This window comes from Mesoplodon bidens (genome assembly GCF_964165515.1).
Source record: "Mesoplodon bidens genome assembly, chromosome: X".
Lineage (NCBI taxonomy): Eukaryota > Metazoa > Chordata > Mammalia > Artiodactyla > Ziphiidae > Mesoplodon > Mesoplodon bidens.
The window spans coordinates 32,527,071-32,538,871 of record NC_138163.1 but is presented as its reverse complement, the minus strand read 5'-3'; positions in this window follow the sequence as shown (position 1 = coordinate 32,538,871).

Here is an 11,801-nt window from a genome sequence, read left to right as displayed (position 1 = left end):
TATTAAATGCTTTTACAATTGCTCTCTGATGCTTTTTATTCTAACCTCACATGACCCTTTTTTGGCCAAGTGTTGCTTAATGTCAGCATAAATACACTAAGGGAAAATATTATTTTTTTGATGTAAAGACAAAGCATGAGAACAGAAACATCCATTTTAGATATTTTATGTTCATATAAATGGGGGGAGGCAGAGATTATATGTACACATCTACACATTCACGGGTTACCATACGAACTTTTTGCCCTTCCAAAGTGATGAGTTGAGAGGAAAGTGTTCATTTGAGTAGGCACTTGGCAACATTGTTCTAGAAAAAAAGTGCTTATCTACTTTACTGGCACATACTGGCACATACTGACCCAAAAAAGCACTGAAAGGGGGAAGAAAGCTAAGGGAAGGGAGGTTTGGATATTCAAAGTTATTCTTGAATTTAAAAAGATTTTCACAGGCTGGATATGAAGACAGAAAGGACTCAAGAAGGATAAGACATGAAAAAAAAAACATTTTGAATAGCAGAGGCATCTAAAGAAAACTATGTGGCTGCACTGGGAAATCTCTCATGAGTTCATATTTTTCTTGAGATACGTGCACAAATATAGAAGAAAATACATACAATCAAGGACGAATACAAAATATTCTGTAAGACTATGGTTAGAGAGGTTAGACCTCTTTATGCTGAGACCTATAAAAATGTTGAGGACAGACAAAAGGGCTTTGATAACTGTGTTAGATGTAAGGATAAAAACCAGAACAAGAGAGACATACTATTTGCTATTTGCTAGAGACATACTATTAACAGATGACAAAGAGAAGTATAATGATTGAATGCTATTTTGTGCCCAACCTTTATAAGGAAAAGAAATACCTTCCTGTTGGAACCCATTGAATAAATGTGGTTAGGAGTAAGATGAGGGCCAGTAAATGGGAAAGAATAGTAAGAAAGCATTAATGTTCTTTCAGTGTTTTAAACCTACAAGCCAGATGAATTTATGTCAGGGAAATGGAACAGATTCCAGATATAGTCATGGAACCTCTGTCACTAATTTTTGAGAAATCATAAGTATAGGAGAGTTATCAGAAGAACAGAGATATCCAAATATTTCTCTCATTCACAAATGTTGTTCTGATTAATTTTTTTCACCAGAAATGTGAGAAATGTAATTCCTTCCAATTATAGACTAGAGCCATCTTGGCATTGATCACCTCCCAATTTTATATTAATAAGCAGATAAGTTTATGAACATTTATCAAAATATAAGTAAATACAAAGAGTACTCTTGGTTCAATATAAATAAATATTGTTAAGCTAATTCAATTACCTTTGTTAAAAGGGTTACTAGACTGGTAGACTGATAGTTAGGGGGAAACTAAAGGGATACCATATTTAGATTTCAGCAATACATTAACAGTCTTTTATGTTATCTATCATATAGGCTTCTCTTCTTTGCAAGGCCATTGCACGTTTGAAAAAATATTTTTATCAAGTGCCCTCTTGTCTCCTCTCACTGGATTCTAAATACCTTGAGGGAAAAGATGGGGCCTTATTTATTAGTTCTTAGGACATAGTAGATGCTCAAAATCTTTTGTTAAATGAAAGTATGCACACACTAATGCATTAGAATGATTAAATATGCAATGGGTAATGCTAAGTCAAAAGGATGTGTAGCTGGTTGAACAACTGTATTTTAAAAGTTTTGATTAGCAGTATTCTACTTCTGGGAAGATGGAGTAGATTTACTTTTCCATATTTTTCCTGCTAAGTGCAACTGAAACCCATGAGCATATATAAAACAAACTTAAAAAGACTCCGAGAGGCCCCGGAGGAAGATGGCGGAAGAGTAAGACACGGAGATCACCTTCCTCCCCACAGATACATCAGAAATTCATCTACACGTGGAACAACTCCTACAGAACACCTACTGAACGCTGACAGAAGACCTCAGACCCCCCAAAAGGCAAGAAACTCCCCACATACCTGGGTAGGGCAAAAGAAAGAAAGAATAAACAGAGACAATAGGATAGGGACGGGACCTGCACCAGTGGGAGGGAGCCGTGAAGGAGGGAAGGTTTCTACACACTACAAGCCCCTTCGCGGGTGGAGACTGCAGGTGGCGGAGGGGGAAAGCTTCGGAGTAGTGGAGGAGAGCACAGCAACAGGGTTGCGGAGGGCAAAGCGGAGAGATTCCCGCACAGAGGATCGGTGCCCTCAGGCACACACCAGCCCGAGAGGCTTGTCTGCTCGGCCGCCAGGGCGGGCGGGGCTGGGAGCTGAGGCTCGGGTATCCGCTTTCAGTCGGAGCGCAGGGAGAGGACTGGGGCTGGTGGCAGGAAGAGAGCCTGAAGGGGTTAGTGCACCACGGCTAGCCCGGAGGGAGTCCGGGGAAAGGGTCTGGAGCTGCCGAAGAGTCAAGAGACTTTTTTCCCTTTTGTTTCCTGGTGCGCGAGGAGAGGACATTAAGAGGGCTGCTTGGGGAAGCGCCGGAGACAGGCGCGAGCCGCGGGTAAGGCGCGGACCTCGGAGACGGGTGTGGGATGCTGGGGCTGCTGCCGCCGCCGCCGCCGCCGCCGCCGCCGCGGGGCCTGTGTGCGAGCGCGGGTCACTGTCCGCCCCGCCTTCCGGGGGGCCTGTGCACCCCGCCACTGCCGGGGTCCCGAGACCCGGGGACGGCTTTCCCGGGAAAGCGCACGGAGCGCCACGGGCTGCTGCAATGTCACGCCGGCCTCTGCCGCCGCAGGCCCACCCCACACTGCGCGCCCCTCCCTCCCCTCTGCCTGAGTGAGCCAGAGCCCCCGAATCAGCGGCTCCTTTAAACCCGTCCTGTCTGAGCGAAGAATGGACACCCTCCGGCGACCCACGCGCAGAGGCGGGGCCAGGTCCAAGGCTGAGACCCGGGAGCTGTGAGAGCAGAGACAGGGAAATCTCTCTGTGCAGCCTCGGAGGCAGCGGATTAAAGCTCCATGGTCCACTTGATGTGCCCTGCGTCTGTGGAGTGCATGAATGGACAGCGAATCATCCCAAATTGAGGAAGTGGACTTTGAGGACAAGATTTAAGACTTTCCCCCCTTTTCCTCTTTTTACAACGAATTATCCCAAATTAAGGAGGTAGACTTAGAGAGCAAGATTTCAGACTTCTCGCCCTTTTCCTCTTTTTACAACGAATTATCCCAAATTGAGGAGGTGGACTTGGAGAGCAAGATTTTTGATTTTTCCCCCTGCTCTCTTTTTGTGAATGTGTATGTGTAATCTTCTGTGTAAGATTCTCTCTGTATAGCTTTGCTTCCACCATATGTCCCAGGGTTCTATCAGTCCATTTTTTTTCAATAATTACTTTTTAATTTTAATAACGCTACTATATTTCATACTTTATGCTATTTTACTTTACCTGCTCTTTCTTTTTTCCTACCTTCCCTTCCTCCCTCCCTCCCTCCGCTCCTCTTTTCCTTCTTTCTTTTTCTTTCCTCCCTCCCTCCCTCCCACCCTTCTTCTTTCCACTCTCTTTTTCTTTCCTTCCTCCCTCCCTCCCTCCTGTCTTTCTTTCTTTCTTTCCTTCCTCCCTCCCTCCCTTCTTCCATTCACTCTTCCTTTTGCTTTCATTCCTCCCTCCCTCCCTCCTTTCTTTCCTTCTTTCTTTCCATCCTTCCTCCCTCCCTCCCTCCTTTCTTTCTTTCTTCCGTCCTTCCTTTCTTCCCTTCCTCCTTTCTTTCCCTCTCTCTTTCTTTCTTCTACTAATTCTTTCTTTCAACTTTTTCTCCCTGTTATTCTGAGCCGGGTGGATGAAAGGCTCTTGGTGCTGCAGCCAGGAGTCAGTGCTGTGCCTCTGAAGTGGGAGAGCCAACTTCAGGACACGCGTCCACAAGAGACCTCCCAGCTCCACATAATATCAAGCAGCAAAAATCTCCCAGAGATCTCCATCTCAACACCAGCACCCAGCTTCACTCAACGACCAGCAAGCTACAGTGCTGGTCACCCTATGGCAAGCAACTAGCAAGGCAGGAACACAACCCCACCCATTAGCAGAGAGGCTACCTAAAAACATAATAAGGCCATAGGCACCCCAAAGCACACCACCAGACGTGGACCTGTCCACCAGAAAGACAAGATCCAGCCTCAACCACCAGAACACAGGCATTAATCCCCCCCACCAGGAAGCCTACACAACCTACTGAAACAACCTTAGCCACTGGGGACAGACACCAAAAACAACGGGAACTACGAATCTGCAGCCTGCAAAAAGGAGACCCCAAACACAGTAACATAAGCAAAATGAGAAGACAGAAAAACACACAGCAGGTGAAGGAGCAAGATAAAAACCTACCAGACCTAACAAATGAAGAAGTAATAGGCAGTCTACCTGAAAAAGAATTCAGAATAATGATAGTAAAGCTGATCCAAGATTCTAATTCCAAGATCCATAATCTTGGAAATAGAATAGACAAAATGCAAGAAACAGTTATCAAGGACCTAGAAGAACTAAAAATGAATCAAGCATCGATTAAAAACACAATAAATGAAATGAAAAATACTCTAGATGGGATCAATAGCAGAATAACTGAGGCAGAAGAACGGATAAGTGAGGTGGAAGATAAAATAGTGGAAATAACTGATGCAGAGCAAAATAAAGAAAAAAGAATGAAAGGAACAGAGGACAGTCTCAGAGACCTCTGGGACAACATAAAATGCACCAACATTCGAATTATAGGGGTTCCAGAAGAAGAAGAGAAAAAGAAAGGGACTGAGAAAATATTTGAAGAGATTATAGATGAAAACTTCCCCAATATGGGAAAGGAAATAGTTAATCAAGTCCAGGAGGCACAGAGAGTCCCATACAGAATAAATCCAAGGAGAAATACGCCAAGACACATATTAATCAAACTGTCAAAAATTAAACACAAAGAAATCATATTAAAAGCAGCAAGGCAAAAACAACAAATAACACACAAGGGAATCCCCATCAGGTTAACAGCTGATCTCTCAGCAGAAACTCTACAAGCCAGAAGGGAGTGGCAGGACATAATTAAAGTGATGAAGGAGAAAAACCTGCAGCCAAGATTACTCTACCCAGCAAGGATCTCATTCAGATTTGATGGAGAAATTAAAACGTTTACAGACAAGCAAAAGCTGAGAGAGTTCAGCACCACCAAACCAGCTTTACAACAAATGCTAAAGGAACGTCTCTAGGCAAGAAACACAACAGAAGGAATATACCTACAATAACGAACCCAAAGCAATTAAGGAAATGGGAATAGGAACATACATATCAATAATTACCTTAAATGTAAATGGACTAAATGCTCCCACCAAAAGACACAGATTGGCTGAATGGATACAAAAACAAGACCCATATATATGCTGTCTACAACAGACCCACTTCAGACCTAGAGACACATACAGATCGAAAGTGAGGGGATGGAAAAAGATATTCCATGCAAATGGAAATCAAAAGAAAGCTGGAGTAGCAATTCTTATATCAGACAAAATAGACTTTAAAATAAAGACTATTAGAAGAGACAAAGAAGGACACTACATAACGATAAAGGGATCGATCCAAGAAGAAGATATAACAATTGTAAATATTTATGCACCCAACATAGGAGCACCTCAATACATAAGGCAAATACTAACAGCCATAAAAGGGGAAATCGACAGTAACACAATCATAGTAGGGGACTTTAACACCCCACTTTGACCAATGGACAGATCATCCAAAATGAAAATAAATAAGGAAACACAAGCTTTAAATGATACATTAAACAAGATGGACTTAATTGATATTTATAGGACATTCTATCCAAAAACAACAGAATACACATTTTTCTCAAGTGCTCATGGAACATTCTCCAGGATAGATCATATCTTGGGTCACAAATCAAGCCTTGGTAAATTTAAGAAAATTGAAATTGTATCAAGTATCTTTTCTGACCACAATGCTATGAGACTAGATATCAATTACAGGAAAAGATCTGTAAAAAATACAAACACATGGAGGCTAAACAATACACTACTTAATAACGAAGTGATCACTGAAGAAATCAAAGAGGAAATAAAAAAATACCTAGAAACAAATTACAATGGAGACACGACGACCCAAAACCTATGGGACGCAGCAAAAGCAGTTCAAAGGGGGAAGTTTATAGCAAAACAATCCCACCTTAAGAAACAGGAAACATTTCGAGTAAACAACCTGACCCTGCACCGAAAGCAATTAGAGAAAGAAGAACAAAAAACCCCCAAAGTTAGCAGAAGGAAAGAAATCATAAAGATCAGATCAGAAATAAATGAAAAAGAAATGAAGGAAACGATAGCAAACATCAATAAAACTAAAAGCTGATTCTTTGAGAAGATAAACAAAATTGACAAACCATTAGCCAGACTCATCAAGAAAAGAAGGGAGAAGACTCAAATCAATAGAATTAGAAATGAAAAAGGAGAAGTAACAACTGACACTGCAGAAATACAAAAGATCATGAGAGATTACTATAAGCAACTCTATGCCCATAAAATGGACAACCTGGAAGAAATGGACAAATTCTTAGAAATGCACAACCTGCCAAGACTGAATCAGGAAGAAATAGAAAATATGAATAGACCAATCACAAGCACTGAAATTGAAACTGTGATTAAAAATCTTCCATCAAACAAAAGCCCAGGACCAGATGGCTTCACAGGCGAATTCTATCAAACATTTAGAGAAGAGCTAACACCCATCCTTTTCAAACTCTTCCAAACAATATCAGAGGAAGGAACACTCCCAAACTCATTCTATGAGGCCACCATCACCTTGATACCAAAACCAGACAAGGATGTCACAAAGAAAGAAAACTACAGGCCAATATCACTGATGAACATAGATGCAAAAATCCTCAACAAAATACTAGCAAACAGAATCCAACAGCACATTAAAAGGATCATACACCATGATCAAGTGGGGTTTATTCCAGGAATGCAAGGATTCTTCAATATACACAAATCAATCAATGTGATACACCTTATTAACAAACTGAAGAAGAAAAACCATATGATCATCTCAATAGATGCAGAGAAAGCTTTCGACAAAATTCAACACCCATTTATGATATAAACCCTGCAGAAAGTAGGCATAGAGGGAACTTTCCTCAACATAATAAAGGCCATATATGACAAACCCACAGCCAACATTGTCCTCAATGGTGAAAAACTGAAACCATTTCCACTAAGATCAGAAACAAGACAAGGCTGCCCACTCTCACCACTCTTATTCAACATAGTTTTGGAAGTTTTAGCCACAGCAATCAGAGAAGAAAAGGAAATAAAAGGAATCCAAATTGGAAAAGAAGAAGTAAAGCTATCACTGTTTGCAGATGACATGATACTATACATAGAGAATCCTAAAGATGCTACCGAAAAACTACTAGAGCTAATCAATGGATTTGGTAAAGTTGCAGGATACAAAATTAATGTACAGAAATCTCTGGCATTCCTGTACACTAATGATGAAAAATCTGAAAATGAAATCAAGAAAACAGTCCCATTTACCACTGCAACAAAAAGAATAAAATATCTGGGAATAAACCTACATAAGGAGACAAAAGACCTGTATGCAGAAAATTATAAGACACTGATGAAAGAAATCAAAGATGATACAAATAGATGGAGAGATATACCATGCTCCTGGATTGGAAGAATCAATATTGTGAAAATGACTCTACTACCCAAAGCAATCTACAGATTCAATGCAATCCCTATCAAACTACCACTGGCATTTTTCACAGAACTAGAACCAAAAATTTCAAAATTTGTTTGGAAAAACAAAGGACCCCGAGTAGCCAAAGCAATCTTGAGAACAAAAAACCGAGCTGGAGGAATCAGGCTCCCTGACTTCAGACTATACTACAAAGCTACAATAATCAAGACAGTGTGGTACTGGCATAAAAACAGAAATATAGATCAATGGAACAGGATAGAAAGCCCAGAGATAAACCCACACACATATGGTCAACTTATCTTTGATAAAGGAGGCAGGAATGTACAGTGGAGAAAGGACAGCCTCTTCAATAAGTGGTGCTGGGAAAACTGGACAGGTACATGTAAAAGTATGAGATTAGATCATTCCCTAACATCATACACAAAAATAAGCTCAAAATGGATTAAAGACCTAAATGTAAGGCCAGAAACTATCAAACTCTTAGAGGAAAACATAGGTAGAACACTCTATGACATAAATCACAGCAAGATCCTTTTGGACCCACCTCCTAGAGAAATGGAAATAAAAACAAAGATAAACAAATGGGACCTAATGAAACTTCAAAGCTTTTGCACAGCAAAGGAAACCATAAACAAGACCAAAAGACAACCCTCAGAATGGGAGAAAATATTTGCAAATGAAGCAACTGACAAAAGATTAATCTCCAAAATTTATAAACAGCTCATGCAGCTCAATAGCAAAAAAACAAACAACCCAATCCAAAAATGGGCAGAAGACCTAAATAGGCATTTCTCCAAAGAAGATATACAGACTGCCAACAAACACATGAAAGAATGCTCAACATCATTAATCATTAGAGAAATGCAAATCAAAACTACAATGAGATATTATCTCACACCAGTCAGAATGGCCATCATCAAGAAATCTAGAAACAATAAATGCTGGAGAGGGTGTGGAGAAAAGGGAACCCTCTTGCACTGCTGGTGGGAATGTGAATTGGTACAGCCACTATGGAGAACAGTATGGAGGTTCCTTAAAAAACTAAAAATAGAACTACCATATGACCCAGCAATCCGAGTACTAGGCATATACCCTGAGAAAACCATAATTCAAAAAGAGACATGTACCAAAATGTTCATTGCAGCTCTATTCACAATAGCCCGGAGCTGGAAACAACCTAAGTGTCCATCATCGGATGAATGGATAAAGAAGATGTGGCACATATATACAATGGAATATTACTCAGCCATAAAAAGAAACGAAACTGAGCTATTTGTAAATAGGTGGATAGACCTAGAGTCTGTCATACAGAGTGAAGTAAGGCAGAAAGAGAAAGACAAATACCGTATGCTAACACATATATACGGAATTAAAAAAAAATGTCATGAAGAACCTAGGGGTAAAACGGGAATAAAGACACAGACCTACTTGAGAATGGAGTTGAGGATATAGGGAGGGGGAAGGGTAAGCTGTGACAAAGCGAAAGAGAGGCATGGACATATATACACTACCATACGTAAGGTAGATAGCTAGTGGGAAGCCGCCGCATAGCACAGGGAGATCAGCTCGGTGCTTTGTGACCGCCTGGAGGGGTGGGATGGGGAGGGTGGGAGGGAGGGAGATGCATGAGGGAAGGGATGTGGGAACAGATGTATATGTATGACTGATTCACTTTGTTATAAAGCAGAAACTAATAAAAATAAAAAAAAAAAAGAAGAAGGCTCCGAAAGGTGGAGGAAAAAAAGAAGCCTGGCTGGGGACCTCAGGACTAAAGGAACAACATGATGTTGAGTCTCCTGGGTTTTCTGTTTGCCTCATATATACCAAACTTAAAACAGAAGAAGATGACAACCAAAAAACATGAATAAGAACCAACAAAAAAGAGCACTGTTCACTAAATCTGTTCTTTATAGCTAAAGGATCATAAAAGGGCAATCAAGATAGAAAACTTTTAGACAGTAACTTTTTTTAAAAAACATCTTTATTGGAGTATAATTGCTTTCCAATGTTATGTTAGTTTCTGCTGTATAACAAAGTGAGTCAGCTATATGTATACATATATTCCCATATCCCCTCCCTCTTGCATCTCCTTCCCATCCTCCCTATCCCACCCCTCTAGGTGGACACAGAGCACTGAGATGATCTCCCTGCGCTATGCAGCTGCTTCCCTCTAGCTATCTCTTTCACACTGGGTAGTGTATATATGTCAATGCTACTCTCTCACTTCATCCCATCTTACCCTTCCCCCTCCCCGTGTCCTCAAGTCCATTCTCTACGTCTGCATCTTTATTCCTGTCCCGCCCCTAGATTCATGTGTTAGCATACGGTATTTGTTTTTCTCTTTCGACTTACTTCACTCTGTATGACAGACTCTAGGTCCATTCACCTCACTACAAATAACTCAGTTTCCTGTCTTTTTATGGCTGAGTAATATTCCATTGTATGTATGTGCCACATCTTCTTTATCCATTCATCTGTTGATGGACACTTAGGTTGCTTCCATGTCCTAGACAGTAACTTTTCTACTCCAGCCAACATCAAAGAAAAACTGTGGCCTAATTCCTACCCACAACTGCAAAGGTTTAGTTGGAGAATCTAGACTTCTCCCTTAGTTAGGCTCTAATATGGTGTCCCGAACTCCCCACTGGGAAAGTTGGAGTAGGAAGAAGGCTGAGTAGTGTGGCAGAACTTTGAACTGGGAAATAATGAGACACACCCTCCTTCCCCCTCCCCAATGGTGTCACTGGATAACATAGGGGAACATGGACTTTCAGCCCTACCAAGAAGTAACTAGGTATCCCACTTCCTATCAGAGAAAGTCTAGAGGAGAATCAAGATTTTCACTATTACCCTGCAGTAACAATGCCATACATCCTCCCACCACTGTGGTGTCAGCAGAGGCCATGTGGGGAGCCAGAACTCCCACTTCTACTCACCAGTTATGAGGAGCTACCCTCTGTGTCAAAAGAAGACCTTGGCAGATTAGTATCAGATAAAACCAGCAAAAAACAAAGTTTTAAATAAGATACAGATTCTTATAGCATCATACCTAAAATACTGAGGTTTTATTTAAAAATCACTCATCCTACCAAGAATCAGGAAGATCTTAAACTTAATGATAAAAGGCAATCCGTTAATGCCAAAACTGATGACAGAAGAGATAGAATTACCTGACAATGATTTTAAAGCAGCCATCATAAATAAGCTTTTGGGAGCAATTACAAACTGGCTTCAAAAAAAAAAGGAAATAGAAAGTCTGAGCACAGAAACAGAAAATATAAAAAAAAGAAAACAAATGGAAATTTCATAAATGAAAAATACAAAAACAATAAAAACTGAATTAGTAAGCTCAGCAGCAGAATGGAGGGAACAGAGGAAAGAATCAGTGAACGTGAAAAGAGAAAAATAGAAATTACCCAATCTGAAATATAGAGAGAAAATAGAATAAAAATAAATGAAGATAACCTCAGGAACTTGTATGTCTATAACAAAAGATCTAACATTCATGTTATCAGAATCCCAGAGAGAGGAGAAAGTGGGCAAGGCTAAAAGAATACTTGAAGAAATAATGTTTAATGATCATTTTTACATGCATAAAAAGCATTTGAAAAAATCCCACACAGCTTCATGATAAAAACATTCAATGACCTAGGAATAGAAGGATATTCCTTAACTTGATAAAGGACATCTACAAAAAACTCACAGATGAAGTCATACATAATGGTGAAATACTGAACACTTCCCCTTAAGATCAAGAATAAGACAAGAATGAAGGCCAATCTCAGTACTTTTTATTAAACATTGTCTTGGAGGTTCTCACTTGAGCAATTAAGCAATAAACTAAAATAAAGGCACCTATATTGGAAAGCAAGAAGTGAAACTATCTCTATTTCCAAATTATATGGCCTTGTATACAGAAAATGATAAGGAACATACTTTAAAACTTTAGAAGTAGTAAAACAAGTTCAGCAAGTTTGCATGATATAAGATCAATACACAAAACCCAATTTTATTTCTATACACTTGCAATGAGCAACCTAAAAATTAAATTAAGGAAAAAATCCCTTATAACATCAAAAAAAATCAAAAGCTTAGAAATAAATTTAATGAAAGTGGTAT